The 27,346-nt window shown below is 41.3% G+C and overlaps 1 protein-coding gene across 2 annotated transcripts in view; it reads right to left on the reverse strand.

Annotated features, from left to right (window-relative positions):
* imp3 (IMP U3 small nucleolar ribonucleoprotein 3) overlaps positions 1-27,346 on the reverse strand; it is a 221,220-nt gene that overhangs the window by 47,422 nt on the left and 146,452 nt on the right. Inside the window, exon 6 of one of the 2 annotated variants that reach the window (XR_011357576.1) lies at positions 24,173-24,439. The exons of the other annotated variant lie outside the window; for it this stretch is intronic. The gene's annotated coding sequence lies outside the window, so the exon portion shown is untranslated. The remainder of the gene's footprint in view (positions 1-24,172; positions 24,440-27,346) is intronic. 2 annotated transcript variants of the gene reach the window in all.

Here is a 27,346-nt window from a genome sequence, read left to right on the forward strand (position 1 = left end):
TGGCACAAAGACAGATTCTTCCCCACTGCCATCAGATTCCTGAATAATCAATGATCCTCACTTTTCTTGTACTATTATTGTTGTTTTCATTTTATTTTATTTTTTATAGTAATGTCATAAGATGGTTATAATATGCATGTTTGCATTGAGATGCTTCCCCAAAACACCGAATTTCATGATTAGTTCATGACAATAAATCCTGATTCTGTTTCTGGCTCTACACAAAGCTAGAAGGGCTGAAGAGACCTGTTTCTGTGCTGTAATGTTCTATGGTTCTAAAACCCTGGAAAGCAAAGACACATATATCAGGATGACTTTTAACGACTACAATTCAGCATTCAAAACCATCACTCCTTCAGAAATGAACAGCAAACTCCAAGATTTCAACGTCAATACCCCACTGTGTAATTGGATCCTTGATTTCCTCCCAAAATCCTCACTAATTGAGGTCTGGAGGTAAGAACATCTCCATCAATACCAGAGCTCCGCACTTAGCTCCCTGCTCTACTCGCTTTACACCGATGACTGTGTGGCTCAGTGTGTCAACACCACCATTTACAAATTTGCTGATGGTACCATTGTAGTGGGCTGTAGAAAAAGGGATGATGAGTCAGCATACAGGATGAATGGTGTACTAACATCAATTTTGGACTCAATGTTAACAAAACCAATGAGCAGATTGTGGACTTTCAGAAGCGAAAACCAGAGGTGTCCAATCCAGTAATCATTGGAATAATCAGAGTTGAAGATGGTGAGCAAATTTAAATTCCTGGGAGTCACTATTTCGGAGGACCTTTCCTGGGCCCAACACACCAATGTCGTTATGAACAAAGCACGTCAGTGGTTCTACTTTCTCAGTATTTTGCTGAGGTATGGGTCGATATCGAAAACCTTGGCAAATTTTTACAGATGTGTGGTGAAAAGTGTGCTGACTGGCTGCATCACTGACTGGTATGGGGGCACCAACACCTCTGAGCGTAAAAAGATAGTGGACACAGCCCAGTATATCACTGGCAAAACTCTCCCCGCCATCAATAAAATCTATATGAAACATTGCTATCAGGAAGCATCACAACCATCAGGAAAGAAGTTTGGGTCCCACAAGTCTCAATATCACCAGGTTTAGGATCAGTTGCTGACCTTCCACCATCAGACTTTTAAACAACAAACTCAGACACTTGTTTAAGAACTCTTAGTTTGCACATAATGTATTACTGATTTTTTTGCTGATTTGCACAATTCATTTACATTCCTTTCTTAGTTTAATTTCTCTCTTTTGTTTACATATTTTTCTTGAGTAGTTTTTTTTTGGTCTACTGATAAATAGAAATTCTGCCTGGCCTTCAGGAAAAAGAATCCCAGGGTTGTTTATGATGTCACGTATGTACTCGATCAATAAATCTGAACTTTGAAATGAGACCAGTTGTTGGGGCTTCAAAATGTTTGCCTTGGAAAAGGTTGAGTGCCTTCTCTTTCAATCACCCAACTTTTGCAAACATCAAGGACTCTCGGTTGATTTACTGAATACTCTCAACGATGTCCTCTTCCAACAAGCTCAGCTTCCACTTGCAGGGAGATTATAATGATCACTCTTTTTTGTCTTTTCCCAATTCCTACAAGCGTAATTAAAAAATGTAATCTGAAACAAACATGCCAATTATGGTCAGGTTTATTCTATAAATAACAAAGCAGCAGTAACTGGTTCAAGAGTGTTCATTCTTCAGGAGCTAGGTGTCAATAACAGAGCTATAATTGGTTTTCATCTCTATCTATATCTTTTTTTTTCTTTTCTTTGGCTTGGCTTCGCGGACGAAGATTTATGGAGGGGGTAAAAGTCTACGTCAGCTGCAGGCTCGTTTGTGGCTGACAAGTCCGATGCGGGACAGGCAGACACGGTTGCAGCGGCTGCAGGGGAAAATTGGTTGGTTGGGGTTGGGTGTTGGGTTTTTCCTCCTTTGCCTTTTGTCAGTGAGGTGGGCTCTGCGGTCTTCTTCAAAGGAGGTTGCTGCCCGCCAAACTGTGAGGCGCCAAGATGCACGGTTTGAGGCGATATCAGCCCACTGGCGGTGGTCAATGTGGCAGGCACCAAGAGATTTCTTTAGGCAGTCCTTGTACCTTTTCTTTGGTGCACCTCTGTCACGGTGGCTAGTGGAGAGCTCGCCATATAACACGATCTTGGGAAGGCGATGGTCCTCCATTCTGGAGACGTGACCCATCCAGCGCAGCTGGATCTTCAGCAGCGTGGACTCGATGCTGTCGACCTCTGCCATCTCGAGTACTTCGACGTTAGGGATGAAAGCGCTCCAATGGATGTTGAGGATGGAGCGGAGACAACGCTGGTGGAAGTGTTCTAGGAGCCGTAGGTGATGCCGGTAGAGGACCCATGATTCGGAGCCGAACAGGAGTGTGGGTATGACAACGGCTCTGTATACGCTTATCTTTGTGAGGTTTTTCAGTTGGTTGTTTTTCCAGACTCTTTTGTGTAGTCTTCCAAAGGCACTATTTGCCTTGGCGAGTCTGTTGTCTATCTTATTGTCGATCCTTGCATCTGATGAAATGGTGCAGCCGAGATAGGTAAACTGGTTGACCGTTTTGAGTTTTGTGTGCCCGATGGAGATGTGGGGGGGCTGGTAGTCATGGTGGGGAGCTGGCTGATGGAGGACCTCAGTTTTCTTCCTCAACATGATTATCCAACTGCATGAAAACCAACAAGGTCGGGTCAGATACAGCAATGAGCTCTCTGAACCCTTCTCCATTAACAATGGCGTGAAGCAAGGCTGTGTTCTCGCACCAACCCTCTTTTCAATCTTCTTCAGCATGATGCTGAACCAAGCCATGAAAGACCCCAACAATGAAGACGCTGTTTACATCCGGTACCGCACGGATGGCAGTCTCTTCAATCTGAGGTGCCTGCAAGCTCACACCAAGACACAAGAGAAACTTGTCCGTGAACTACTCTTTGCAGACGATGCCGCTTTAGTTGCCCATTCAGAGCCAGCTCTTCAGCGCTTGACGTCCTGCTTTGCGGAAACTGCCAAAATGTTTGGCCTGGAAGTCAGCCTATCTATATAACCATATAACAATTACAGCACAGAAACAGGCCAATTTGGCCCTTTTTGTCCACATTGATCCAAGTACCCTCCTCTAATCCCACTTACCAGCACTCTGCCCATATCCCTCCATCCCCCTCCCATCCATATACTTATCCAACACTTTCTTTTTTTTAAAAAAAAACTTTATTTAAAATTTTATAACGTGAATAACATATAGGATTACATTTAAAAAAAATTAAGAATAAAATAATACAAATTACAATACAGTATCCGTAATCTAAATAAACTATACCCTCCCCAATAATTATTACACATTAATAACCCAACTCAAATTAGTCCAAACCCCCCTTTCCCCCCCAAAATAAAGAGTGAAGAATTAATAAAGTTAATAATATGTGAGAAAAAAAAACACACTTACAAAAAAAAACAACAACATAACCGATTAAAATACTAACAAAAAGAAAAGTAATTAATACTAAAATATCAGACTTAAAAAAAACATATTTAAATCAAACTTAAATGCATATATTTCACAAACGGGGTTAATTTATATAAAAAATTAGTAAAGTTAGTAACATTATCTATCAAAAATTCTTAAACAATAATCAATTCTTAAAAAAAAATTGTAGCATGAAAAAAAACTTTCTCTATAGTGATAAACATTCACCAAATATCAACTAACTTCACATCTATCATCATATTAGTCACATAAACCTCCATCTTAAAACAAAATTCAAACCTCATTAAGCATTGTACAATTCAATTTTAGTACTCTTCCACCATTTTTCCCTTTTACTCTTGAATAGTTATCCAATAAAAGCTCCAATACCACATTTAAATATCCCCAATCATTACGTTAAAATTCAGATATCCAAATAATAAAAACACATCTACAACAAAATCTATATCTTCAACAAATGGAGCATAAACCACAAACAAAATTCAAGCCTCATTAAGAATTGTACAATTCAATTTATAACTTTCACCATTATTCCCTTCGTTCTATAACTAAAATAGCAAAATAATATACACCAGAATTACCACTCCTTTCACCTTAAAGTTAAAGAAAAAATATTGAAAAAAACTTATCCATCCCATTCACATTTAAATTTCAAATATTCCTTATCTACTAAATAAACTTTACAAAAAAAACCACATCAATTTTTAGTTTTTTAAACAATCAAATACTTTCTTATGCTTTTTTTTATAAACAAAAAAAAACCCCTTCACTCTTTAATCTAATAATACAAAAAAAAGGAAAAAAGAAAACGGGTAGGAGGTTAAAAATACCCCCTCCCGTCTAAACCGCGCAGTGCAGTAACTCCCAAAAAAAAATGGGTGTGAGATAACTCACACGTAGCAGATGACTTTCAGGAAACAGTGTCTATCCAGTTCTCTCCCCCAACTCTCACTTCATCTTAAACTAACATCATCATTATTTAATATTTTTTTTTAAAAAAAAACATTAGAAACAAAAAGGACAACTCTTTTTAATCAACTCCAACTACCGAGTCACCATTACAACCATTCCTTCTTGGAGCACGGCTCTTTTCTTCCATCTCTTGTCTCCTTAGAGATCGCAGTGGACTATGTCTCTGTTGAAACTGAGTAATTGGCAGCTCTTGAGCAAATGCTATAGCTTCCTTTGAAGAATCAAAGAACTTTGGTTGGCAACCATCTTGGAAAACCTTCAAAACAGCTGGATATCTAAAGGTTGCCTTGTAACCTTTCTTCCACAACAACTCTTTAGCAGGATTGAATTCCCGTCGTTGGAACATAACTTCTTGACTCAAATCCGCATGGAAGAAAACTCGATTATTTTGAATCATCAAGGGTGATTTTTCTCTGTTGTGCATTTCTAATAGCCACTCGTAAAATTATTTCTCTGTCGTAATAATTCAAGCAACGAACCAAAACAGGTCTTGGACTTTGACCTGAAATAGGTCTTCTACGCAAGGCTCTATGAGCACATTCCAGTATTATACCTTCCGGGAAATGTTCTTGACCCAGCACCTGTGGAATCCATTCAGTAAAATATTTTCTTGGGTCTGGTCCCTCCATACCTTCCGGCAAACCAATAATCTTTATATTATTCCGTCTGGATTGGTTTTCCAAATAATCAATCATTTTCACCAAATTTTTACTTTGAGTTTGTAAGTTTTCGACCCTTTTGGTCACATCAAAAACTTGATCCCGTATTTCGTCTATATCTTCTTCACACAAATTAAATTTATCTCTCACTTCAAGCTTAAAAGCTTCAAACTCAGCCATCTGTTGAGAATGTATTTTCACTAAAGTATTAAACCTAGTACCAAGTTCAGTCATAATCTTGGATAATCCCTGCATTGTATAAGATAATTTAGATTCAAGATTCACAAATCGTTCATTCATAACATTGCCGTCAGATGCTACTGCACATGTACGAACCTGAATAACTCTTTGTTCTAAAGGTTGTTTGGCGCCCTCTTTAGGGGGCTCTACCAATGTAACATTAATCTCTACATCCGAAAGCTGTATCTCTCTCCTGGGATCCATTTCAGGCTGAGTCTCGATGTTTTTCATGTAGGTAGGCTCCAAAACTTGAACTTTTAGAAAATGTAGTTTTTTGATGATCTGTTGTCGTTTTTTTTTGCTCTTTTTCACCAATTGTACCGTCAGAAGTTAAGTTAACAGCACTGAAGTTATCTAAACTTTTAAAGAATTTTAACGGGCATTTCTAGACAAAACAATAAGATAGTCAGGAGAGGACTGGAAGGCACGTCTGATCCTTATGCCATCTTGCCACGCCCCGCAACACTTTCTTAAATGACAAAATTGACCCTGCCTCTACCACCTTTCCTGGAAGCCCATTACACACAGTAACCACTCTCTGTGTAAAGAAGTTCCCCTTCATGTTACTTCTAAACCTTTGCCCGTCAACTCTCAACCCATGACCTCTTGTATTCATCTCTCCTACTCTCAATGGGAAAAGCCTTTCCACATCAACCATATCTATCCCTCTCATAATATTAAACACCTCTATCAAATCCCCTCTCAGCTTTCAACGTTCAAAGGAATAAAGACCTAATTTGCTCAATCTCTCCTTGTATTCCAGATGCTGAAACCCAGGCAACGTTTTTGTAAATCTTCTCTGCACTCTCTCTATCTTGTTAATATCCTTCCTATAAATCGATGGCCAGAACTGCACTCAGTACTCTAAATTTGGCCTCACCAATGCCTTGTACAGTTTCATCATTACTTCCCAACTCCTATATTCTATGCACTGATTTATATAGGTAACCATACTACAGGCCTTCTTCACCATCCTATCCACATGCGCTCCTATCTTCAGGGAACAATGCACCTTTATTCCTAGATCTTTCTACTCCACTGCATTCTTCAATGCCCTCCCATTTATCACATATGTCTTCCTTTGATTATTCTTTCCAAAATGAAGCACCTCACACTTATCAGCATTAAACTCCATCTGCCATCTTTCTGCCCACTCCTCTCAGCAGTTTAAATTCCTCTGAAAACCTCTTCATCATCTACAATTCCCCCTATTTTAGTATCATCTGCATATTTACTAATCCAATTTACCGCCCCATCCTTTAGACCATTAATATATATGACAAACAGCAACGGTCCCAATACCGAACCCTGAGGTACACCGCTTGTCACCGGCATCCATCCTCACAAACAATTATCTACTACTACTCTCTGGCACCTTCCTTCCAGCCACTGTTGAATCCATTTGACTATCTCCAAATAAATACCCATGGACTTAGCCTTCCTAACTAACCTCCCATGCGGAACCTTACTGAAGTCCATATAGACAACATTCACTGCTCTACCCTCATCAACATTCCTAGTCACCTCTTCAAAAAATTCAACAAGATTGGTCAAACACGACCTTCCATGCACAGATCCGTGTTGTGTCTTTGATCAAACCCTGTCCATCCATATACTTATATATACTATCTCTAAGAACGCTTTCCATCAATTTACCTACCATAGACATCCAAGAAGATGGCAGCAAACTAGTTTCTTGATTTGTTGCAATCCTGAAGTTGATATTGGAGGTGGGTGAAATTTAGGCCAAAAAACAATAAAGGAACAGGAACACATTTCCATGTCAAGACAGTGTAATGACATGGAGGCAAAACTGCAGCTAGTGGTATTCCCACCTATTTGAAGCCATTGTTCTTGTTGATGGGAGTTTATGGGCTTGAGAGAAGCCCAGGCAAATATCTGCAGAGCATTTTGTAGATGCCATACATCAGTAGGCACTTTCAGGTGGCCAAAATTCCCTGATGTAAAGCCGCATATTATGCTCATATGCGGCTGTCGGGAAGCCACTTGAAAGTGCAGGTGCCTGCAAGGCGAACTTTGTAACCCTCTTCCAGGAGTGATAATCACAACAGCAAAGTGGTCCCCCCGGCACCTGAATGCAGCTGCCAGAAAGTGGCTGCTGAGGGGATGACAATCAGCTGGCGAGCACCTGACAGTCCCCTCCCCGCTGCTCCTGCCCCCCGGCATGGGACGTCAGGGTTGGGACAGCCGGCACGGGCTGTCCCCATATTGATCCCATTATGAAGGACAGATTAATTACCCCATGCTCTCCCTACAACCCGATATCAGTCCCAACACTGTAGGGCAGCCGGCGCGGGCAGTGCAGTGGGATCAGTGTGGAGACCGACATGGGGCTATGGGGAGAGAGCAGAGCAGTGGGATCAGTCTGCGGACCGTCACTGGGCTATGGGGAGAGAGCAGAGTAGTGGGATCAGTGTGGGGACTGACATGGGGCTGGTTTAATTGGGAGATAATGTTTGGTGCAGACATTGTGGGCAAACAGGCTGTTCCTATGCTGTATTCTTCTTTGTTTTAGATATTCATCATATTTGATGTTTGCATTTCCCTCTGACAAACTCCCTGGGTTTTTATTTGCCACACTCATGTCTTTTGCTAACTGGTTCATGTGTAAATTGCTCTGCACCACTGAGACCTTTGTGGTTATATATTTCTCCCGATGCCTCTGCTAGTTCAAGCTCTCTGCTGGTCTGATTCCTCTCTGAGCACTCAAGGTTTGGTGTGGCTATGGGCAGATTATCAACAAACATTTGGTGCTCGGTGCCTGCATTGAAAAGCAACAAATTAATCTGTCCTTCATAAATGGGATCAGTATGGGGAGAGCCCGCCGCCCCAACCCTGACAGCCCAAAGGGACAGGAGCCAGAGTGTGCTCCAAGGCGCCTCCCGTGCAGCTGTCCCTTTCAGATGGCCAGCGCTAAGCTTTTAGCACTACCACCTGAACAGCAATTCACAGGTCCACTTCCACTTCTGCAGGAGAATGCATCTGAAGAAGCGTAGTGGGTCTCAACCTTTTTCTTTTCACTCCCATACCATTTTAAGTATTCCCTATGTATAGATGCCATTTACATTGTCCCTAATTGACTTGTTATGTGCACGGTTTCATAACTTCAAAGGAAATGCGCCAATCACAATTTTTCTTAAGCAAAGTATTTCAATAACAATTGGGTCCAGAGCAGTGATTCTCAACCTTCCCTTCCCACTCATATCCCACCTTAAGCAATCCCTAACTAATCACAGTATGATAGTAGAAAGAAAAAGGTTGAGAACCACTGCCATATGTCTCAGCAACTGTGCAATCATAACGAAGGGAGTGAATGTTCAGTCACATGGAGTACAATTTTGTCCTGCATGGTGCTGAGCATCTTGATTGCTGTTAGAATTGAATTCAACCAGGCAATGAAACCACGTTCAATAACACATTTGATATGTACTTTGGAATGCTTGGGGATTCAGCTGGTGAAGTATTCTCTACAGGATATCCAACTTCGGACCAATCCTTACAGCCACGTGGCTGGCCTAATTGAATTTTTAGTCAATGATCCCAGGATGGAAGAAGACCCAGGAACAGCAACTCCATTGAACAGAAGGTTGATGATTACATGTTGAAGACAGTCATTGCCCATTATTTACGCCACTCATCAGCCAAGGGAAGTGAGCAAGTATGGACAGCGTCACTTGCTGGAGAGTTGTGAATTGAATTGAATATAGTGCAATCAATAGCAATTATCCCTACTTCTAATCTCGCATGGAAGGAAAGTCGTCAATGAAGAAGATTAATTGTTTGATGTTCAAGGACTCAATTAAAAGATAACTATTTTCTTTCATGCAAGGTATGCCTGCAATCTTTGGTAAATTTTCTCCCTGACTCAGACCCAGTTCTTTGCTACCTTGGTGACAAGGGCCATCACTTTCACCTCAGCTCTGGAATTCAGAACTTTTGTCCCATTCTTTGAGTAAGGGAGTAATAAGGTTTGCCCCTTGTGTTGTATTTGAGACCCAAATTTGCCATTAGTTAGTGGACAATTGGAGAGCATGTGCCACTTGACTCCAAAGAAGTGGAGCTCGATGGCTGAAAATTGTCCCAAGGGTATTGGTGAGTCATCAAATCTGTGGGGAGTTGAAGGGAATGTAGAATTAGTGCATCAGAGTGGGCCCAGATATGGTAGAGCAAAGGGGCCCATTTCCATGCTGCATGATTCTGTGTTGCAAACTCGGAGCCATAGAGCATGAAAACAGCCCCTTCAATCCACTGTTTATGCCCACTATAAGCATCCACTTACACTTATCCCACTTTATGCTCTTCATGGTCAATAAAACTACCCTTCAATTTGCTAACATTCTGCTGCAGATTGGTTAGAGAGCAATGAGCAGGATTGAATCTCAAGATTCCATTTATTGTCATGTACATGACATATTAAAGCTTTCTTTTGCTAGCCCTGTAAAGGAAACAATGAGTCAGCAAGTAATCCAGTGACAAGAAATTGGACCAAAAGAGAGTCCTTTCAGAAAGAGTTGCCATGGATCAAGTCATCTTCTCTCCTGTGCCACACAGCATTTTGTTAAGGGTATGTTCTATAGATGTGTGAAGAAGAAACACCTGGAAAATTTTCCATATTATTGGGCTGGTACCAATGTGGTCAATGAATTTCAGCAGTTTGGTTCCCAGCAGGTTCCCAGAGGCAGGCCTTGGGGTAAGACAGCCAAGATATATGTGGTCCCCATAACCACTGTTGTCTCCAATGTTCTTAACAGGAGGAATGTGATGTGGATTGGCATTTCTGGCCTTATGGAAGTTTATTAAGTTATGAGGTGCATAGATTAGGGAAGTCTTTTTCTCAGACTAGGAAAGTCTCAAACTAGAGGGCATAGGTTTAAGACGAGAGGGGAAAGTTTAAAAGGAAACCTATGGGGCAAACTTTTCACCAGCAAGAATGATGGGAATATGGGACAAGGTTCCATAGAAAGTTTAGAAATGAGGAAAATTACACTATTTAAAAGACACTTAGAGAGGGACCTGGATAGTTTAGATGCGGTGAAACCTGAAAGTCTGTAGACGCAGTAATTGAAGTAAAAACACAATGCTGGAGAAAATCAGCAGGTCCAACAGTGTACTTTATATTGCAAAGATGAAGATACATTACATAATCAGCGTTTCGGGCTTCAGCCTTTCATCAAGGTGTGAGCAAAATGTAGGCAGGTGCCCGAATAGAAGCACAGGCTCACAGTCAAACGGTAGTAGTCATTTTAACCAAGCTTGTGCTGCTCTCAGCATGCTTTGACATTTGTCATTGAGCCAAGACTCATATAACAACTGCTCTCACAGCTATTGTAAATATTGTTGACAATGATTCATTACCTGGGGTGTAAATAAGGATATGGCTCCCTTGCCCTGATTTGGCATCCAACTGAGACTCCATGCTACAAACTCCCAGAGGTATTTCTTCCAGCTACATAACCATTATAGTGCACCTCTGTTGGATGTCTTGATGTTGGGACAGAATATACTAGGGATCAAAAAGGTGGAGGCTGACCACATATCTGTCCATATGATTTGAGTGATCAGGCTGTACCATGATTAGTCTACGGGCCAGCTCTCTTAATTTCTAGAAGTTTCCAAGGAGCTTTTTGCAAAGTTGACTTGGCTGAGTGATTTTAAAGTGTCCATATTCAGTGCCAAGGTTAGCCCAGTTATATATTTGAGTGGCTTGTTTGGCTTCTTCAGAGGGCATCTTAGAGTCAACCAACTTTGGTAGCTTTCGAGTAGCGGATAGGCTGGCTGGGTAAGGATGGCAAATTTAATCCCCGAAACTCATTAAGGAACCAAATTGTTTTTTTTGGTCAATGATAGTGGTGGCTATGTTTTTTTTAAACTCCATAACATTTGGTGCACATCTCTCATGTTTGCAAAGAATCCAGCTAACAATTCATTAGGCTACAATGGGAATTTGAAAAAGGAAAAGCAAGGCATTGTTCTGCATGGCTTTTAATAGGTGTGGGACATGTGCAATTCAACTGCAGCGATAAGGGGATTACTTTCTAAAACTCTCTTCAAATCTAGCCTTTGCAAGATTATTTCCTAATGTATTGTTCGTCATTGGTTTCATTTTTTATTTAAAAACTGATAGTGGCAAAAAACTCTATACAGTTATGAACAACAGGGATCCTGGGATTCTATCCCTTTTCCCCACTAACCCCACATTCAACACTGCAGCTTTTAAGCTCCTGCTCTATTACATGTGTCCAGCTGCCTCAAATCTCCATGGATTCCCGAGTTTAAAGGAGGAAAAATTAGCCAATTAAAGATACTGGCATCAATTTCACGGGCATTTTGAAGACCATTTTATTGCCTTTCACAGCTATCACCTTCTGGCAAATACTAAACTGTTTCAACCGATAATAATGATTAAAATTTCCAAGATCACTGCAGACAAGGGGTAAAGGGGCACATATTTATGCTCAGTTGAATAGGGAGGATTATCAACCAAAAGCAACTGTATAATGTTCCATTAACTAGAACTAAATTACCCTCTAAATGAGTAGAAGAATACAAGCATGGTTAGGTGAAGCAGGGAAGTGTAATGGGTGTGATCCTTGTCCACTCATTGTTACCAGGAATCTACTTCATCTATTTCCCTCACTTCTTCAATTATGGCATTAATGGGTCAAATTCCATAAACATCTTTGGCACATCACACAGTCTTTATCTCCACCATTCACTGGCAAGTGAGTACTACCAGGCTGATCCTGGGAGAAATGTAGCAGAACTCGAACCAGTCCTCTCCCTTGGTTTTCAGCAATACTTGATGGGTATTTACCATGTGGCTTTGCCCGGTGGATATAGAAGCAGTATTCCAGCATGAAAAAGGCTTCAGGCAGAACAACATGCACCAGAATTACATCTGTTCTATTGTGTCCCTGATTAGGCTTTACCTGAAATGCAGATTTACTTAAGTTGTAATTCAACAAGTAATATTAATTTTGGGAGATGTGAAATTTGGTCAGTGAGAACATGCAAACTACTCACAAGTGGATTAATGAGCTGCAAAGTACCAAAACTTAGATATACTGTATTACACATGATTCTCTCCTTCAAATCTGTGAAACACATTGTGCACAGCTGGTGATTTTTGCAGGATTCAACCCAAAATATCATGTTTATTCCTATTTATTCCTATCTGTTATCCAAATCAGCCATCCACTCTCATGAGTTATTATGACTCCCCAAGAGGCATCTTTCCACTAGCTCATTATTTATTGTTAGCTGAAACCTCAAAAATCTGAGTTTTATTGAACATGATTCCCTTTGCATACATCCTGATGTTGCCCAATCCTATTACTTCTTTAAGTTCCCCATTTTCTTCCTCTCTCCAAAATGTTACACTTTTCTGTTTATACAAGTTTGAATGCCTCACAAAGATTTTGTCACTTGTGACAAATTTTGTCACATGAAAGTGGGTAGAGATAGAAAACGACTGTGTACATTAACTTGCTTTTGAGAAAGGTGCATTGTGAAAGTCAATATTGAGATTCTTCTTCTTTGGCTTAGCTTCGCGGATGAAGATTTATGGGGGGGTAAATGTCCACGTCAGCTGCAGGCTCGTTTGTGGCTGATAAGTCTGATGCGGGACAGACAGACACAGTTGCAGCAGTTGCAGGGGAAAATTGGTTGGTTGGGGTTGGGTGTTGGGTTTTTCCTCCTTTGTCTTTTGTCAGTGAGGTGGGTTCTGCGGTCTTCTTCAAAGGAAGTTGCTGCCCGCCGAACTGTGAGGCGCCAAGATGCACGGTTTGAGGCGATATCAGCCCACTGGCAGTGGTCAATGTGGCAGGCACCAAGAGATTTCTTTAGGCAGTCCTTGTACCTCTTCTTTGGTGCACCTCTGTCACAGTGGTCAGTGGAGAGCTCGCCATATAACACGATCTTGGGAAGGCGATGGTCCTCCATTCTGGAGACGTGACCTACCCAGCGCAGTTGGATCTTCAGCAGCGTGGATTCGATGCTGTCGGCCTCTGCCTTCTCGAGTACTTCGATGTTAGGGATGAAGTCTCATTCAAAAGTAAAGCTTGTACTTGGCATACAAGTTTGGTCTTATAAAAGAATATTAACCTTTACCATTGAATATAAATTAGGGCTGAAGGCAGAAGGATTTTTAATTTTGTAGTTTCCCACCACTCCCTCTTTTTGACTCTTGTTCTTCTGAGGCGGGTGCCTCAACATGAGTCCTAGTTACACTGAGTCATAAATAAATCTGTCTGGGTATATGTTCCCTTTTTTTGACTGATTCTAATTGTCAAATTAACAGAACACAAAAGAGCCAATTCAATTGTTTGGTTGTTTAATTGAGAAAACCACGTTATGGAAAAAAAATTAGGAGAAAAAAATGAAGATGGTTGGACAGAACCATGAAATATCCCCAGCGAGAGATTTACAGATTACCATCACTCCAAAATGATATTTGTACTTCTCCCAGAAAAATGAAAAGAGCTGAAGACAGAATGCAAAGCTTAGAATAGGTTATGACTGAAATAGTGAAAAGAGTAGAAAATGTGGAGGAACGAGAAGCTACTGTAGAAATGGAGATAAATGATTTAAGAGGGAAGTTGGAAGAGAGCGAAAAAAAATTAAAGGTTAATGTTTACGGGACGGTTATCTAGACCAATATGTCGAGGAACCAACTCGGGAGCAGGCCATTTTAGATTGGGTATTATGCAATGATAAGGGGCTAATCAGCAATCTTGTTGTGCGAGGCCCTTTGGGTAGGAGCGATCACAATATGATCGAATTCTCACTCGACATGGAGAGTGATGAAATTAAAACCGAGCCTAAGGTCCTGAATTTAAATAAAGGGAATTATGATGGTATGAGACGGGAGTTGAGTAAAATTGATTGGGTGGTGTTTATGGGGGAGTTGACTGTGGATAGACAATGGAAAGCATTCACAGATCTAATGGTGAAATTGCAAAAATCGTTTATACCGGTTTGGCATAAAAATAAACCAAAAAAGGTGACTCAACCGTGGATAACAAGGGAAATTAGAGACAGCATTGGGTCCAAAGAGAGAGCATATCAATTGGCCAAAAAAAAGTACCGCAACCGAAGACTGGGAACAGTTCAAGATGCAGCAAAGGAGGACAAAGGGATTAATCAAGAGGGCAAAAATAAATTACGAAAGTAAGCTTGCGGCAAACATAAAAACCAACTGCAAAAGCTTTTATAAATATGTCAAGAGGAAAAGATTGGTGAAATCCAGAGTAGGTCCTTTGCAGTCAGAATCAGGGGAATATATAATGGGGAATAAGGAAATGGCAGACCAATTAAATTCTTACTTTAGTTCTGTTTTTACAAGAGAGGATACAAATAACCTCCCAAGGATGTTGGGAAGCATAGAGACTAATGCAAGGGAGGAACTGAAAGAAATCAGTATCTCTAAGGACATGGTCTTGGGGAAATTTATGGGATTGAAGGCAGATAAATCCCAAGGGCCTGATAATCTACATCCTAGGGTACTCAAGGAAGTGGCCATTCAGATAGCAGATGCTTTAAGAATTATTTTCCAGAACTCGATAGACTCAGGATCAGTACCCATGGATTGGAGGGTAGCTAATGTTACCCCACTATTTAAAAAGGGGGGTAGAGAAAAAGCGGGGAATTATCGGCCGGTGAGCCTTACATCAGTAGTGGGCAAAATGATGGAATCCATTATTAAGGATGTAATAGCGGAGCACATGACTAGCAGAGAAGGGATCGGACGGAGTCAACATGGATTTAAAAAAGGTAAATCGTGCTTGACAAATCTATTGGAATTCTTTGAGATGGTGACAGGATGGGGGAGAGCCAGTGGATGTGGTGTACCTGAACTTCCAAAAGGCCTTCGATAAGGTCCTGCATAAACGACTGGCTTCCAAAATCAAGGCTCATGGGATTGGGGGCAAAGTATTGATGTGGATTGAAAACTGGCTGGCAGGTAGAAGACAGAGAGTTGGGATAAATGGCTCGTTTTCTGAGTGGCAGGCGGTGACCAGTGGGGTACCACAGGGATCTGTACTGGGACCCCAGCTGTTCACAATTTACATTAATGATCTGGATGAGGGGATTGGATGTAATATCTCCAAATTTGCAGATGACACTAAGCTAGGAGGGGTTGTGTGCACGGAAGAGGGGGTCAGGAAGCTCCAGTGTGATTTGGATAAATTGAGGGACTGGGCAGATACATGGAAAATGCACTACAATGTGGATAAATGTGAGGTTATCTACTTTGGTAATACAAACCGGAGGGCAGATTATTATTTGAATGGCAATAGATTAAGAGATGGGGAAGTGCAGAGAGACCTAGGGATACTTGTACATCAGTCTCTGAAGGCGAGCATGCAGGTACAGCAGGCGGTTAAAAAGGCAAATGGTATGTTGGCCTTCATATCAAGAGGGTTTGAGTATAGGAACAAGGATACCTTACTGCAGCTGTAAAGGGCCTTGGTGAGACCACACCTGGAGTATTGTGTGCAGTTTTGGTCACCTTATCTAAGGAAGCAGAGGTGATTCACCAGGCTGATACCTGGAATGGCAGAAATGACTTATGAGGAAAGATTGCGCAAATTGGGATTGTACTCCCTGGAGTTTAGAAGATTGAGAGGGGATCTCATAGAGACATATAAAATTCTGGCAGGACTGGACAGAATGGATGCAGATGGGATGTTTCCAATGATGGGAAAATCCAGAACACGGGCCCATGGTTTGGGGATAATAGGCAAACCATTTAGGACCAAGATGAGGAATTTCTTTACCCAGAGAGTGGTGAATCTGTGGAATTCACTGCCACAGAGGGCAGTAGAGGCAGGTTCATTAAAAATATTTAAGAGGGAATTAGATATATTTCTTCAGTATAAGGGTATTAAAGATTACGGAGAGAAGGCGGGGACGGGGTACTGAACTTTAAGATCAGCCATGATCTCGTTGAATGGCGGAGCAGGCTCGAAGGGTCGAATGACCTACTCCTGCTCCTATCTTCTATGTTTCTATGTTTCATGAGTCACAAGATTTATCGTCACAAAAAATTGACATATTGGAAAACTACAGTAGGCGAAAGAAACAACATAAAAATAGTGGGCCTGAAAGAAGGCAACGAAGAGTCAGATATGAAGGAATTTATAAAAGGATGGATCCCGAAGGTGCTGGGAACAACAGATTCACATGAAGAAATAGAAATCGAAAGGGCGCATAGAGCACTAGTACCGAAACCGCCACCACATCAAAAACCGAGATCTATATTGGTAGAATTTCTAAGACATAAGGCAAGAGAAAACATACTTGAGCAGGCAAGAAAGAAGGTTAGAGAAGACAATAAGCTGTTGGAATATAGGAGACAAAAAATAATTTTTACCTGGACATAAGCTTCGAAATTTTAAAGAGGAAGGAATTGAAACATGGCGAAAACAATCTTTCGGAAGAAAGGGTATAACTTTATATTATGACATCTAGCAGTACTCCAAGTATTCATTCCTGGGGAACGAAATAGACTGTTCTCGGACCCAAAGAAAGCCCAAGAATTTGCTGAACATTTGCAGGACAAAAGAGAGGAGGAGTGACAAGAAGGATGACCGGCAAGAAAATAAACAAAAATATGTAATAAATATAAAGTAAAGATAATGTATATATAAAGATTTAACAATAAACAAAAGAAGGGGAAGAAGGAAAAAAAGAGAGCTTTGTTATAAGTATGGGAAAATAGTGTTCTCGGGGGGGGGCTGGGGGGGGAGAATAAGGGTCACTGGGAAATCAGTTGACACTTGCAAGCAAGTTCACAAACCGAATGGAAAGGGGAGTTGTGGTTGCCATTAAGGGACAAGGGGCAACCCAAGGGGGGGGAGGTTCATTTAGGGTTAAAGGGTTATTTGCTTGTGGGGATTGTTGGGGTATTTCATGTCTTAAATGCATTGTCATATATTGAGATTAAAAAGGAAAACTTAAAAAACAGTAATGGAAAAAAGGGATGGAGGTGGTGAAGAGACGGAAAAGAAGTGAAAATAAAGATACAAGATGGCCACGTTGGACTAAATGACTATAAATATTAATGGAATATATAACCAAGTTTAAGTGTATCCAATTGGGAAAAAAAAAATCACATACAATTTAAAAGACAAAGTTATAATGATTGGGGAAACCTGGGAACCATATATGGAACATAACAGGAAGAGCAGCCCTAGGACCACCACCACCCAAAATGATAAGAAAATAAACACTTTAATGTGAATAAGTAGATATGTCTTTTTTGTTTGTATTCCTTTTGTATAAAGATATTGTTTTATTGTATTTTATATGTCCAATATTTACTGTTTTGGAGGGGTGTGGAAAGGGGGAAGGGAGGGATGGGGGGTGAATATTTAAAGAGATGCATCTGTAAATATATAGGTTGTTATGGTTCATAGCGCGATAAATAATTACAAAAAAAATTAAGCAAAGTCCAGGATTCAGCAAAGATTTTACAATTCACCCGTAAAACTATCTACATTTCCTTCTAAAGATTCCAATTCAAATGATACATTTTTATGAATCAAAATCGCCACCCCTCTTGCCTTAGAATTAAAAGAATAAAAAAACACATGTCCAACCCAATCTCTTTTCAATTTCAAATGTTCCTTTTCTGTCAAATGTGTTTCTTGTAAAAAAGCAATATCAATTTTCATTTTTTTTTATATAAGCCAATACCCTCTTTCACTTAGTTGGATTATTTAATCCCTGAATGTCAAAAGTTGCAAAATTCAAAGTAGACATTTTTACCAACTACTAATAAATTTACATTTTATAAAATAACACTCCCCTTTATAATTCTTCAAAAACACCAAAAAGAAAAAACAAAATCCACCCCTCAATAAACAAAAAAAATTAAAACCCCCCAAAAAAATATTAAAAAATAAAAACCACCCAAAAGGTAGTAATGCTCTAAAAAAAACCGGGTGTGGAAAACCCACTAGTGGTAGATGACAGTCAAAGCTTTCAGTGTCATCCAGCCAGATACATATTCATTATGTAATTAAAAATAATCAAATATAGTAAATATATTCAGCCCAATGATTGTTCCAGATCTTCAATGTCAAGAAGACTTCGTGTCAACTCTTCTTTCTTTCCATTCTTTCCAAACCCATTCCCATTTCCATTTACGCTCCTCTTAGGAGACAATGGTGAAGACCGCCCCTTTCTTTGCAATTCTGGCAATGAATTAGTAAAAACCAAGGCTGCATGATCGTTCTCAAAAAATTGAGATTAAAAGTTTCCATAAAAAACCTTCAAAATTGCAGAATAATGAAAAGCAAACTCATAGCCCTTTTGCCATAAGACATCTTTGGCCGAATTAAATTCCCGTCATCTTCTAATAACCTCTTGGCTCAAATTGGCATTAAAAAACACTCTATTGTTTTCAATAATCAACGGATTATCTGCCATGCTTTCTGTATCACCATTCGTAAAATCATTTTTCTATCTTGATACTTCAAACAACAAATCAAGACAACCCTTGGTGTTTGACCAGAAAGTGGCCTGATCAAGTTCCAAACCTTCAGGAAAAAACTCTTTAACCAATACCTCTGGGATCCAATGTTTAAAAATTTTTATTGGGTCAGAACCTTCAAAGTCCTCCAGAAGACCAACTATTTTCAAATTATTACTCCGGCTTTGATTTTCCAAAAAATAAATCTTCTTCAATAAATCCCTTCTTTGAATCCCCCAATCTACAAAAGAAACTTCCACTTTTTCCATTTTTTCTTTATTGTGTTCCACTTGATTTTGACATTCAGAAAAAGCTGTTTTGATTTTTTAAAAATTATCTTGTACAATATCAACAGATTTTATACATCTGTTAAAATCACTCTTAACTACAGTCACTTCTTGTTTCATAGTTGACATTTCTTCACACAAAGTATTCATTTTTATTTTCATATCCATAAATCCTTGGGTTATTTGAGTTGACATTTGTTTTGACATATTATCTATTTGAAAAGCAATCCCTTCCAAAATAGTGAACACTGAGTCCAATCCAGATTCCATAACCACTTTTTGAGGTCTACCTTCTATAAGTACAGGCTCCTCCTCCTGGGCAAATTCCAATAAGTTCCTCTTCATCTTCAGTCACCATACGTCCTCTGACTGTGTGGCTGCAGGTCTGGACACCCAACACCGGCACCCCAGCCTCGTCAGGGCGCTGGCCTCTAGCTTCCCCACAGCCCACACTTTTTCCAAAAGGTCCCGGACCCGGGATGCTCCGCGCATGCCCGGCATTACCGTCGGATCCGCAGGGGTGTCCTCCGACGCGTCCCCGGGCCACCCAGCAATGTCGCGGGCTCATGAGCCCCTTTGTCGGTCAGGCCGCCCGCGCACACGGCTTCACGTGCACGCCGGTCGGCTACGGCCGAACTCACCGAAGTGCCGGCGCCATCTTGCGACTGCAGGATTGGCGCCAAAGTCAAACTTGAACGGGCAGGAATCTTCTGGGGTTTGGAGACTCCCAACAACGACTCCATGGATTCAGCTGTGCAGGTAGGCCTCAGATCGTCTATACTTTTATATGGTAATTTCTTCTGAAGTTGAGTTTGAGATTTCTTCACTGTTATTCAAAGAACTGTAAATACTATTTTTAACCACTTTTATACTTTTTAAAGTCGGGTATTTAATAATCCAGCTGGAGAAAGGAGAAACACACGCCTTTTTTCTACGCCATCAGGTTGAAAGGACAGTTAAGAAGGCCTATGGGATTCTGGGCTTCATTCACAGAGGGATTGAGTTCAAGAGTCGAGAAGTCATATTGCAACTCTACAAATTTCTGGTGAGACCATACTTAGAGTACTGTGTCCGTTCTGGTCACCTCATTATCAGAAGGATGTGGACACTATGGAGAGGGCATATAGGAGATTTACCAGGATATTGCCTGGATTCAAAAATGTCTTATGAGGCAAGGACAGCAGAGCTAGGACTTTTCTCTTTGAAGCAAAGAAGGATGAGAGGCGACTGAATAGAGGTCTACAAGATTCTGAGAGTGCTGTAATGTCCCTTGTTCTATTATCACTGAATGCAATACTGTGTGGTCTAACCATTTTTATAGAGCTTCAACATTACCTCATGGCTCTTAAATTCAATACCCAAACTAATGAAGGAAAGCACACCATACACCTTTTTAACCAACCTTTCAACTTGTGTGCATATGAAGCTTTCTACTGCACCGTTAAAGTCAAGACCATTCTAAAGGTAGGCAAGATAACTACATACTGGTAGATTAATGGCTTGCATGGAAGAGAGAAGGGAAAAAAAAACCCACAGAAACTAAGCTTCTCAAAAGAGGAATTCAATGACAAATATTATCAAGGAATAACACTGTTGGATCAGTCAGTGCTGGTGTTCAGTCTGCTCAGCAATAACAAAACTAGACTTTATTTTAGGGTCAGTGGTACAGCACTCAGTAAGTAAATGTAAATATTCAGTTTCAATCACCTGTGTTCAATCCTAAACTCAGGTACTGTTTACATAGAGTTCAATAAGTTCTCACCATTACTGCAGGGGTCCTCCCATTTCTGAAGATACATAGATTGGTAGATCTATTGACCCTTATACATTAACCCTCCTGTCAAAAAAAACCTTATGAATATTGTAATTGTACCTGGCTCATCCATTTTTCCACACAACTATCACCCTTTGTGTGCTCAGGCCGCTCTTGTTCCAGACTCCCCTACCCTGGATTAAAGATTCTGACTATCAATGTCCCTTAATTTTATAAACTGACGAGGTCAATTACCTTAGAGCAGTGAGAAATCATCCAGCTTAGACCATCAGACCGTAAGACATAGAAGTAGAAATAGGCTATTCAGCCCATGGAGTTTTCCCTGCCATTTAATCATGAGCTTCAAATTCCTAGGTGTCAACATCTCTGAGGATCTGTCCTGGGGTCTCCATGTCAATGCAATCATGAAGAAGGCTCACCAGCAGTTATACTTCATGAGGAGTTTGAGGAGATTTTCTATGTCACCAAAGATCTTAGAGAATTTCTACAGGTGTACCGTGGAGACCATTTTATCTGGTCGCATCACTGTCTGGTATGGCGGTGCCAATGAACAGGACAGGAAAAAAACTCCTGAGTTGCTAATTTGGCCAGCGACATCTCGGGCACCAGTCTTCATTCCATCGAGGACATCAAAAAGAGGCGGTATCTTAAGAAAGCAGCTTCAATACTCAAGGACCCCTACCACCCAAGTCATGCCCTCTTCCCACTGCTAAAATCAGGAAGAAGATACAGAAGGCTGAAGATAAGCACCCAGCAGCACAAGGACAGCTTCTTCTTCTCTGCTGTCAGATTTCCAAATGAACAATGAACCACAGTTTTTAGCAATATCTGCACTGCAATGCTGCCGCAAAACAGTTTAATTTTGTGACATGTTCATGCAATAAATTCTGATTCCGAACTGATCCACTCAGCCCACTGCCTGGCCTTCTCCCCATAACCTTTGATGCCCTGACTAATCAAGAGTCTATCAATCTCTGCCTTAAATACATTCAATGACCTGGCCTCCAGAACTGTCTATGACAACAAATTCCACAGATTTACCACCTTCTTGCTGAAGAAATTCATATACACTTTTCTGTTCTAAGCAGACGCCCTTCAATCCTGAAGCGTGCTCTCTTGTCCTGGACACTCCCACAATCTTTCTACATCTACTCCGTCTATGCCATTCAACATTCAAAACGTTCACTGAGATCCAATAAGCTCAATTACATCCTTCCTATAACTAAGCAATCAGAACTGCACATGATTCTCCAAAAATTGTCTCACTAACAATTGTTTCATGACATTCATGCTCCAGTATTCAATGACCTGACCAATGAAACCAAGCATGCCAAAACCTTCACCACCCTGAATAGCTGCGTTCCCATTTTAAAGGAATTATGTACACATATACCAGGGTTTCTCTGCCCTGCAATACTCTACAGTTACTGTACATGTCCTGCACTAGTTTAACTTCTCAAAATGCATCACTTTGCTTTTGTCTGAATTAATTTCCATCTGCCATTCCTTGACCCACTTTCCCAGATTATCTAAATCTGATTGTTTCCAAATATAACCTTCAACTCTGTCCACTATGCCACCCTTTAGTTTCAACTGCAAAATAACAAAGCATGCCAACCAAATTCTCATCTAAATTATAAATATTAATGATAAACAGTATATTCAATACCAATCCCTGCAGCACACTACTGATCATGTAAAATAATAGCATTTAATGTTGAAAATTGGCATTTATGTAGTTAATATAAAATTATACCAGTATGTTTAAACAAACAAGTAATAAATTCTGAAATGTTGACTGAAGAGACTGCAGATACTGGAATCTGGAGGGAAAAAAAAAACCATCTGCCAGAGAAATCAGTGAGTCAAGCAACATCAGCGAGAGAAAAAGAATGGTCACCCTTTCAGATCTTGATGAGGGGTTCTGACCTGAAATGTCCCTACCGCTCTTTTTCTCCAACTGACGCTGGTCAACGGGTTGACCTGCAGTCCATCATATCGCTCTCTTTGGTACCCGAATTGCTTTTAACAGATAGATTGACTTTATATTCAGACTTTGATTTTGCAAGAGTAAGCAAGTTTCAGTCAAGGCACGTTTTTGGGAACTACTATTCCCCACCCCCAACTTCCAAATCCCAGACTGATCGAGAGGCACCACTTCACTCAACTGCAGGCCTCCTGTAATTCAATTTTCTATGGCATCAAAAAATCTCTGATGAAAAATTACCCCCGAGGATAAAGGGTGCCCACAGACGTCAACGCCAGGTTGTTCCAAGTTCCTGACATTGAGTTTGATGATAAGAGTTCAGAAGGATCTCATTGAAATATAACAAATATTGAAAGCGCTGGATAGAGCAGAAGTGATTAAGATTTTTCCAGTAGTGGGAGGGTCTGGGACCAGAGGCCACAGCCTCAGAATAAAAGGACGTCTCTTTAGAACAGTGATGAATTTCATCAGCCAAGTCATTGGGTAGATTTAAAACAGAGATAGATAGGTTCTTGATTAGTAAGGGTGTCAAAGGTTATGTGGAGAAGGCAGTAGAACAAGGTTGAGAGGAAAAATGGACCAGCCATGATTCAAATAGCAGAGCAGATGCAATGGGCTGAATAGCCTTATTCTGCCCCTGTCTCTTATAGTCTGAAGGAGCAATCAGGCTTGATTGACACATTAGGACAGGGGTGTCAAACTCAAATTCACGGAGGGCCAAAATTAAAAACTTGGACTACGTCGAGGGCCGAACTAAATATTTATTGAAAATTTCCAACAACATCTGCATGTTTTCTCTTCTTTCAACATATGTAATGTTAAACTTTTTCTTATTAAAATAAATGTTTAATAATAGTTTTGGATAAACTCTTTCCAGAAGCATTAACAAATGAGAAATAAAATATTCAATAAATAAAATTTCTCTATAGAGGATTTGTCAAATGTTGCTAGTGTGCTGTCGAATAGTAAAATCTGAGGGCTATTGAGAATGTGGGAGAATAACATGATTCATGAAACAATCAAATGGGTGACCGATTGTGGGCATGAACTCTAGCAGGGTTATTTGCCATGCCCTTTTTCCATTGGTACAGATATCCTTTGATTTACACACTTTTCAAGTTTTATGCCTAATGAGCTTGTATCCAGGTGCAGGACCATTTTTAACCAGGAATATATTTATCACTGTGACATGAAACTATTGGAAGATCGTTTTATCCTGAGATTGAAGTTCATAATACTTACTCAGGCCTGTGTGCGGGAGGGCGGGGTTTGCGGGCGATCGGGTTGGACAACGACAGTGCGGGGGCATCGGCTCTCGCTGCAGGGCGGCATCTCGGCGGATCAGCGGCCCCGTCACCATGAGTCGCGGATCGGCCTGCGGCAGGGAGGGGGAGTGGGCAACGGTCCTGGCGAGGTCAGGCCCGAGGCCTCCAGTTCCGGGCGCTGGGAAGCGGTTTTGGCTTCCCCTGACACCGGCCGGGCCCCAAAACCAGAGTCCACGGTGAGACCCTGAAACGTAAACAGAGGAGGTGGGGGCGATTAGCAGGCTGACGCCAATGCATTCTGGGATTTGTTGTATTACTGTGCATGCGCTATACTGGCGCGGCGGCCAGCAGGCCACCTCTAATACATTTATGAAATTATCTTGCGGACCAAATATAATTATATCGCGGGCCAAATTTGGCCCACGGGCCAGAGTTTGACATGTGTGCATTAGGAGATCAGGACAGCATCTCAGAATTGGCTCTTGCCGTCAAGAGTGCAACCAATCCCTGCACAATGTGCAGATAGACACCAGCAGGATGAGACAATCAAGGTCCTTATATTTTACCCTAAAGCCGTTTTTATAACACAGTTAGACTCCAATGTATCATGTAAATATTTGTTTAATTAATTCAAGTAACTTCCGAGTTAACCAAGATCATTTCTACAACATAAATTATATAGATTAATTAGCAACTTTTACCTTTTTTATAATATCTACAGGTTTTTAATCTGTTTCCTGTTCCTCAATGGACAACTCACACATTCTAATGTCCTTTCCACTATTAATTTTGTGGGCTTTATCAGGTGAAATTTTCCCAGGCTTGCTGCTCTTTTTTGCAACATTGAGGCTCTTTTCTTTGACCAATTGCCATCTTTAGCTTGGCTTGTTCCCTTTATCAATACCACAGGACATCGTGCATGGTTTAAAGCCAGAAAATCAGTGCAGAGAGTGAATGCAATCATACATCTGTATCCCATCACATACTAAGATCTGCTGGAGTTGCTGCACTCTGACAATATTACGTTACTTCATATTCATGGAGTACTTCTAACGACATAAAACTATAAGACAATGAAGCGGAATTAGCCCATTGCATCAAGGCTGATGGACTATCCTTTTTAACCCCCATTCTTTTGCCTTCACCTGATAACCATCAATTCTCTATCTAATCCAGAATTTATCTACCTCTGTGAAGGTATGGTTACCAAATCGAGTGATATTTCTGCACTTCTTAAAAAATCAAAGATACAGCACAGAAACAGGCCCTTCCAGCCCACGCGCCCTCACCAGCCAAATACACCACGTGACCAATTAACCTATTAACCCTGTATGTTTTGGAAGGTGGTGGGAAACCCATGCATGCACGACATGGAGAGAATACATAAACTCCTTGCAGAAAGCACCAGATTCAAAGTCAATGGAACTGTTAATAGCAATGCACTGACCGCAAGGTAAAATCAACTTATAGAGTTCTACAAAAACGGAACCCACTTGTTAACCAGGGAGATCCCACGCTGAAATAATGGAACAAACTGATATTCCTTTGTCACCAAGGCAGTACAAATCACAAATGTGCACGATGCCCAAATACAAGTGCAGAGATATCGAAGTGCCCTATGACTGAAGTTACAGAACAGGAAGAATCAAGGAAGGAGATTGAGTTCAAGAGCCCTGAGGTAACGTTGCAAGCTCTATTCTTTGGCTTGGCTTCGCGGACGAAGATTTATGGAGGGGGTAAAAAGTCCACGTCAGCTGCAGGCTCGTTTGTGGCTGACAAGTCCGATGCGGGACAGGCAGACACGATTGCAGCGGCTGCAGGGGAAAATTGGTTGGTTGGGGTTGGGTGTTGGGTTTTTCCTCCTTTGCCTTTTGTCAGTGAGGTGGGCTCTGCGGTCTTCTTCAAAGGAGGTTGCTGCCCGCCAAACTGTGAGGCGCCAAGATGCACGGTTTGAGGCGTTATCAGCCCACTGGCGGTGGTCAATGTGGCAGGCACCAAGAGATTTCTTTAGGCAGTCCTTGTACCTTTTCTTTGGTGCACCTCTGTCACGGTGGCCAGTGGAGAGCTCGCCATATAACACGATCTTGGGAAAGCGATGGTCCTCCATTCTGGAGACGTGACCCACCCAGCGCAGCTGGATCTTCAGCAGCGTGGACTCGATGCTGTCGACCTCTGCCATCTCGAGTACTTCGACGTTAGGGGTGTAAGCGCTCCAATGGATGTTGAGGATGGAGCGGAGACAACGCTGGTGGAAGCGTTCTAGGAGCCGTAGGTGGTGCCGGTAGAGGACCCATGATTCGGAGCCGAACAGGAGTGTGGGTATGACAACGGCTCTGTATACGCTTATCTTTGTGAGGTTTTTCAGTTGGTTGTTTTTCCAGACTCTTTTGTGTAGTCTTCCAAAGGCGCTATTTGCCTTGGCGAGTCTGTTGTCTATCTCATTGTCGATCCTTGCATCTGATGAAATGGTGCAGCCGAGATAGGTAAACTGGTTGACCGTTTTGAGTTTTGTGTGCCCGATGGAGATGTGGGGGGGCTGGTAGTCATGGTGGGGAGCTGGCTGATGGAGGACCTCAGTTTTCTTCAGGCTGACTTCCAGGCCAAACATTTTGGCAGTTTCCGCAAAGCAGGACGTCAAGCGCTGAAGAGCTGGCTCTGAATGGGCAACTAAAGCGGCATCGTCTGCAAAGAGTAGTTCACGGACAAGTTTCTCTTGTGTCTTGGTGTGAGCTTGCAGGCGCCTCAGATTGAAGAGACTGCCATCCGTGCGGTACCGGATGTAAACAGCGTCTTCATTGTTGGGGTCTTTCATGGCTTGGTTCAGCATCATGCTGAAGAAGATTGAAAAGAGGGTTGGTGCGAGAACACAGCCTTGCTTCACGCCATTGTTAATGGAGAAGGGTTCAGAGAGCTCATTGCTGTATCTGACCCGACCTTGTTGGTTTTCGTGCAGTTGGATAATCATGTTGAGGAACTTTGGGGGACATCCGATGCGCTCTAGTATTTGCCAAAGCCCTTTCCTGCTCACGGTGTCGAAGGCTTTGGTGAGGTCAACAAAGGTGATGTAGAGTCCTTTGTTTTGTTCTCTGCACTTTTCTTGGAGCTGTCTGAGGGCAAAGACCATGTCAGTGGTTCCTCTGTTTGCGCGAAA

Source organism: Narcine bancroftii, chromosome 5, assembly GCF_036971445.1.
Source record: "Narcine bancroftii isolate sNarBan1 chromosome 5, sNarBan1.hap1, whole genome shotgun sequence".
In the NCBI taxonomy this organism is placed as follows: domain Eukaryota; kingdom Metazoa; phylum Chordata; class Chondrichthyes; order Torpediniformes; family Narcinidae; genus Narcine; species Narcine bancroftii.